We start from the raw sequence: 6,072 nt of genomic DNA on the forward strand, positions 1-6,072 counted from the left end.
GAAATCAACGTCTTCTGTAGCCTTTCTAATGCTCCAAACAGCTGAAACAGGTTTCTGCAGGCTCAGAAAATCCATCTAGCAAAATCAATCTAAGGCCTTAATTTACTTTTTTTTTTTATGTCCAGATTGCCCATACAAGTTCTCCAATTACATTCACATAAGTTTTAGATTGTTCATTTGGTAATTTACTTATTCTTTCCATTAACATTTCTTTTAACTTAGAAGAAATGCAAACCGACGCCTGATCGGGTAGATAGAGGAGAAACCTCTGCAAGCCAACACCAAATCCCCTGTAGTTAAATCACAATAAGGCCGAGGAGCAATCGGTGCAAATCTTGATCTACACTGAGTGGGAGAGATGCAGCATTAGAAAACTGATTTATTTTAGTCTGTCAACTTGTATTTCCAAACCAGATTGTGGTGCACAAAGGGGGAGGCATCCCTGGTGGCAGTCATCCGTACCTAGACGCTTGCTATCACGAAGCGCCGCCTATTTCCACAAAGCTCCTCTGTGGAGCTGCACTCTCCACGCGAGCTTTCGCCCCACTGAGCGCCCCTCGTCCCCACTCCTCCAGACTAGCGGCAGCAGCAGTTAGCAAACAGCTGGTGGAACTGCACATCTACATCCAGCCCAACGTTCCTAAGAATGTTTGTAAATGACGTTGTGGAGAAGCAGGACTGTCGGAAAGGGCAGGAGTTTCTTAAAGAGACAGAGGCCAGTTTCAAAGCATCAAATTCTGAGGTCAGATTTATCTTTTATTTGTCATATAGGATTTTCACAACAGCTAAAAGTGAAATATTAACTTGACTGTGTTATAAGTGGCATTATGTGCCTGGAAATTACGTAATACATCCACCTTCCCCCTTTGAATTACCATAAATTCAACTTCTGACTCGGCTCACTCTTAGCACATATGCAAGTACGCTGGCACTAAAATGTACCTGGAATAAACATTATACATGAATTGCTCAGAACCTGGGCAGTAATCTGGTGCTTTCATTTCGTCGCTTGACAAAAAAAGAAAAAAGAAAAAAGATTATCAGAGCTTTCCGGACTAAATTCACTTCAAAAATGCAGCAAAACCAATCAAAAGCACCGTCTGAAACAGGCCACACCTGCATTTCACAGTGTTTAACAATCATCTTGCATAAATAATAAACCAGCTACGGTTCAGCAGAGCAAAAGCAGTAGCGCAGGCAACACACACACACACACACAAATTCAGCACAAGAGGAATAAAGCAAGTTTTTAAATCATAAAATCTCTATTAACTTATAAAATATGTAATACCGCATTATACAGAAGGGCTCAAACAAATCACGGCTCATTATTTTTACTACATTTTGCACCCTAAATTCAATATTAACGGTATACGTGCAATTCAGACTGACAGGTAATGTCAGCTGCAATGTGTTATTTTTTTGGCAGTCATTCACCCTCTGTGCTGAAAAACAGACCATGGCCAGCTGGTAGAGCTGATGTGAGGTTACTGCGTATGTGAACAGACTCGAAAAGCAGCCGCGCATCACCGTGTACGGTCAGATTGATAAATAATCTATATACGGCAAGGACAACATTTCTGTCCGCACGTTTGATTCGATTCCTTTGACAAGCCATCTTAAAGGCAGCACCGGTAACTCGCACTTCACACACACAGGAGGATTTATTTAATTTTTTTTTATTAATTGACTTTGTGATTATGCAGGGGAATACATGCATGTTCTGCACACAGGCCACTTGGTGTGAGGATGTAAAATATGGCATCAGTGGTTTTTCCAACGCTCAGCGTTTTTTTTTTCCCTCTTTCTCTTTTTTCTTTTTTTTTTTATCTTCTTCTTTGTATTGCAAGCAATGCTGCAGATTAATGGAATTTTCCAGAACAAGATTAAAGTTACCCCAAATGAATGCGGCATCACTGCATTAGGGAATGAGGAGATACGTGAGAAAACACATCACCTCGATTTCATTGTTGTTAGAAAGCATTTGCTCTGCCTGGCTCCACTTTCATCCAATCTAGCAAGCTGGAAGCCCTGACCCAGCTCTGAGTGAATGAATGAAAAGGGGAAATATTGCCTATTATGCGACTGTGTCCCGTCTTCAGAGCCGACGTGTTGTAAAAAAAAAAAAAAAAAGAAAGAAATCCGATGCAAAGTGTGCGCCACGAGATCAGTGGATCAAACGCTGCGAGTGATAAATCCGAGCCCAACAGCTATCGGCTCCTCCGGCGCGGCTTGGCCTTATTTACATATTCAGCATTTACATACAGATGAAAATGGCTCGTCTGGTCACGGAGAGATTGGTATGCAGACTCACATAATGCCTCATCATCACTTTGTTCAAATGTGCAAGAGTGTTTCTAAATGGATTCCCTTTGCGTTTAGAGTCTACTTAGCACTCAATCGAGTTATCGTGTCAGGATCGATAAATGTGTGCTCTTCAAAGATGCGTTTAAGTGTCCAAGAGATGCACTCAGGGCATTATGCATCATGAATTTGGGTTTTCGTTTGACACCCAATGAGAGCGGGGGGCCGTGATTATTCATTTCGGAGCTTTTATTACAAACGTGTTGATCGTTAAAGAGTAAACATAACACAGTGCGCTCGGCGAGCCGTGATTTATGAGCCGAATATCTTTCTGAATACATTTGTAGTGTTTAGAAACATTTTCCACTTCTCCGCGAAACGCATACATATTCGTGTGCGATGCATTTTTAAAGGTGGATTATTGTGTATAATAAGGTGAATTCTATAAACCCCACCGGAAGTTGGTACCGTTTATTTGAAACACAAACACAGAAACGAAGCGTGTGAATTAAAGAAAACGCATAGTTAATGTCCAAACTCAAGTCAGTCGAGCTCCCAGGCTGTTGCTGCTGTTGGACCATTTTATATATGGATACAAAGGTTCAGAGAAAAATAATTAGCACCTGATAAGCCCAGAGGAACAAAGAAAGAAGTAAAAAATCACAGAAAGAAAAAATTAAGGGGGGGAATAAGGCAAAAAAAAAAAAGGTAAAACAGACGGAAAGAAGCAGCAAGGTCAGAAAGTAAATAGATCCTTAGACATTCAGGAATGAGTGGAGAACAGGTGATAAAATCAGGGGATTGGGAACAGCTGTAAAAGGGAGCAGACAGTTAGGCAGAGGAAAGGTGAATAATAAACACCATGGACCCAAACTAGGACTTCAAGAAAACTACAAATCAAGGGGAAAAGAACAATAATGGGCTAAGAGAACAAAAAAAATGTACTTCCTCTGCAACAGACGATACCCGAAAAACCCCAAGCACGCAAAGATCGACGCAAAAAATAGGCAAAACGCGGGGGAGGAAAAAAAAGAATGAGAGACCAGAAAAAACTAAAGGAAAAAATTAAACAGAAAGATGGAAAGGAAGGACAGGCAGACGTCTCTTAAACTGCAACACGTCACTTTCTCATGTGGGTTTAAGGGGTTCGTTCTTCCTACGTGCAAAAACAGAAAGCGACGATTTTCAAACATCTACTTTGATAGCACAAATTTTACACAGAAGAGATTAATAAAATACCGTTAGAGGAAAGTTGCATTATTAAAAAACAAAACAGCCGCCAACCAGCCGAAGTTGCAAACGAAGTTGGTAACAAGATAAGTAGAGCACCACAGAGGCTTTCAGGGGTAAAAATAAAATATGTAAATAATTTAACACTTAAAGTATAATGTGTCTCAAAGTAAAACTACAATGAGTTTGAGGTATTCATAATTTAGAGTACACCATTTTCTTTAAATATTAAGAGAATATGGAGAAAATGACAATTTTCTCCATATTACCCAGTACATAAAGCCTTTTTTTAGATGAAGGTCATCTATATATCAGCAAAAAATGCCTTCCCATATTCAGTGACACCACAACAGAATGATTCTTAAAAAAAATGTAATTGCTAACCTAACCTTACTCCAGTGCAGACCTTCAAACCACTGAACGCTGCGCTGACATGAAAAACAAGATGAAGCCTCCGCTAAACAGGTGAATGAAAGAAAAGTCTATTGCCAATGTCAGCTAAAGAAATCTTTCTTAAAAAGAATGCACTGAAAACAGCTTTTGTAGTTTATTAACTTAAAAATAAGGAAGTGAACTGAAGTCCTACATAAAAGCAGAAGTGAAAATATATTCTGCTCACCAACAGTTTTCCTCCTTAGCTGCTTCAAGCTTATATTTGACCAATACTGCTTTGTTTAAAAAGCTTTTTTCCTGACATGCCTCTGAAAAAGTGTTTAGTTTTCTGTTCTTTATCAAGATTTTATTGTGTATATATATATATATATATATAAAAAAGTAGGATGTGAAGTCCCATGGCATGCTGGTCACATCCACCATTTTGACTTTTTCTTGTTTTGTTCTTGGTCAAGATGTTCCTTTTCAACAACTCGTCTTTCACACCTGCCAGCAGGACGTTTTGTACCCATTTGGAAAACTGATGATTTAAGGAAATTCAACTCATGATGCAGTCATAAGAAATGTGGTTATGTAACTAATAAATAATGCCAACGAACTGTGGCTGTAGGATTTTAGAAAAACATGCAAAACGCGATAATACCGGTGAATAAGAAGGATTTTGCAGCATTGGGAAAAATAAACGATAAATAAAAAGTGTTCATTTCTTTCTGCTTTGAATTTGTGTAGCAAATAAATACCCTTGTGAATAAGTGGGTCTATTCAGCAGATGAGAAAATGCAAAATCTTATTTTTTCCTTCTCGTCAATAAGGGTTTACTAAAAAAACAAAAAAAAAAAAACCCGAATGCTTCCGATCAGCATCTGCTGTTTTGGCGATGAGCCTGAATGCCTGGTACTTAAATAATTAGCTGAAACATGATTTCCTGATCATGACAGTGAGTTGATTCTACTTCATTTCCCCCCAGTTACCAGATCCAAAAGAGCTCCTCCGGGAGGAAGTGGAGCAGGAGATTTGCATCAGGAATGTGCATTTGAGAAATCTGCAGCAACTTTGTGATTCTATCATGCAAATTTGGAAATCTCAGAGGAATGTTTCCGACTCGTCGTTAAACGTACGCCACGAGGAATTAAGCAAAAAAGGTGGCGCAACCCATATATCTAGTAAAGTATATAATGACCATATAAAATTGTCATGATGAAAATTTCCTCCAGCTATGATTGATATGCTGCCTCTTTTCATAGGACGATAGCTGGACTGTGTGGAGTAGAAGAATCACAAGCAAAGGAAGTATTTAAAGGGGCAGCGTTATGGCATTTGCAGGCACATAGTGCCATTTTCTAGCACAATCGAGTAACTATGTTATCTTAAGTTGCTAAAAATAATGCCGCAAGTATTAACTTAATTTTTAACGACTTCTGTCGTGAGAAAAACAACTTAACAAAAGTCTGGATGAGAAGGTCCCCATATGTTCTAGGTTGGGAAAGTAAACAGATTCCTGCTGTTTTATGACTCTGTAAAGGTCCACGTAAGAGCAGCTAACCATTTAAATAAAGAGAGACGAGGAGCACATTATAAAATTTTACATTACACTTAAACTGACACCTTCATGTTGAGTCTCTGTCTTTAAGAAGCTCCTACTCCTTCTGACATTCTGCCGTCAGCATGCCATCACAACAATGTCTTCGACAGCAGTTCTTGAGAAATAGTTTGTATGCTAAGTTCAGTAGGTGTTTCGTAATTGCTGCTGCTGCTAGTCTGGAGGAGCTGAGTGGGGGCGACACTCTGTATAAGCAAGAGCTTAAGTAACCCCAAATGGCAACATAGGTGTGTTTTTGATGAGGGAACGACATCATAGCAGGATTTAAAGCTAAAATTATTCAATGTTGTGTACTATCCCTCTTTAGTGCTTGGATTTGATGTGCTGATCGGTCCCAAAGTCAACCTCTGCCATCAGTCTGCTGCACCACATTTAAAAATAAAAGCATTTCTAAGAATAAACGTAGTTTTCTTAATGCTAAGTGGTTGTGAGTACTCCATCCACCGTCCTGCCATCTTAATTTCAGACTCTATTGTTAAAGGAATTTTGCTACCACACCCCCACCCCAAGAGGAACCCTTCTCTCCACAGATGAAATCTATTTTT

The 6,072-nt window shown here is 39.2% G+C and overlaps 1 protein-coding gene across 3 annotated transcripts in view; it reads left to right on the plus strand.

Annotated features, from left to right (window-relative positions):
* The window catches only part of LOC106947967 (potassium voltage-gated channel subfamily D member 2-like), a 95,205-nt gene that overhangs the window by 25,221 nt on the left and 63,912 nt on the right, over positions 1–6,072 (plus strand). The window lies entirely within an intron of this gene.

Source organism: Poecilia latipinna, unplaced genomic scaffold (assembly GCF_001443285.1).
Source record: "Poecilia latipinna isolate Pla-1442-1.1 unplaced genomic scaffold, P_latipinna-1.0 Scaffold265, whole genome shotgun sequence".
Taxonomy (NCBI): domain Eukaryota; kingdom Metazoa; phylum Chordata; class Actinopteri; order Cyprinodontiformes; family Poeciliidae; genus Poecilia; species Poecilia latipinna.